A 656-nucleotide genomic window follows, 5' to 3' on the forward strand; every position below is an offset into this window, starting at 1 on the left:
TTATCACTGTGGTAAATCCCAAAATGTAATCCCGTATGGTGCCGTGAAGAGTTCCGTCAGTAGATTATCCTTTTCATCAGAGAAAGTAACTCCCAGAGCATGGGCCTTGATTGCCAGGGTGAAGGGGTCGGTGGACTTGTGCTGTAAAATGCACTCCCGGGCTTTGAAAGGATTAATGTGTGGCGGTCCATCCCAAGCGATACATTCTAGGATCATCGTGTAGGCCGTGAGAAGAACCCGAGAAACATCTCCAGTCGTTTCGTTCTGGGAATCGGTTGCAAAAATTACATTCGTGATTGGGTTAAAGAGTGGGGAGGACAGAGCACGTATTGCGCAATCTCGATGTAAAAGGGGGTGGCATTAATGTACGTGCTTTGCTGTAACATAGCATCAGGATTGAACAATGATATAAATAGATGATAAGGACGTTTCTTTCTTTCCTTTTCTCGCCTCTTACCCTTAGGAGATCATCGTGGTAAACCGTCAAAGAAACGAAACACATCTTCGTGTTGCGTTTCTGGACGTGTTGGCAGTTCCAAGTTATCGTGTATGCCGTTATTGATTGTGGGGGGACAGACACGTATACACAAGATGTAGGGTGGTGATAAATCAATGCGCTTTACGTTGCAAGGTGAGTTCATTAATGAGGACATTTT

The sequence above is a fragment of the Penaeus monodon genome, chromosome 30 (genome assembly GCF_015228065.2).
Source record: "Penaeus monodon isolate SGIC_2016 chromosome 30, NSTDA_Pmon_1, whole genome shotgun sequence".
Lineage (NCBI taxonomy): Eukaryota > Metazoa > Arthropoda > Malacostraca > Decapoda > Penaeidae > Penaeus > Penaeus monodon.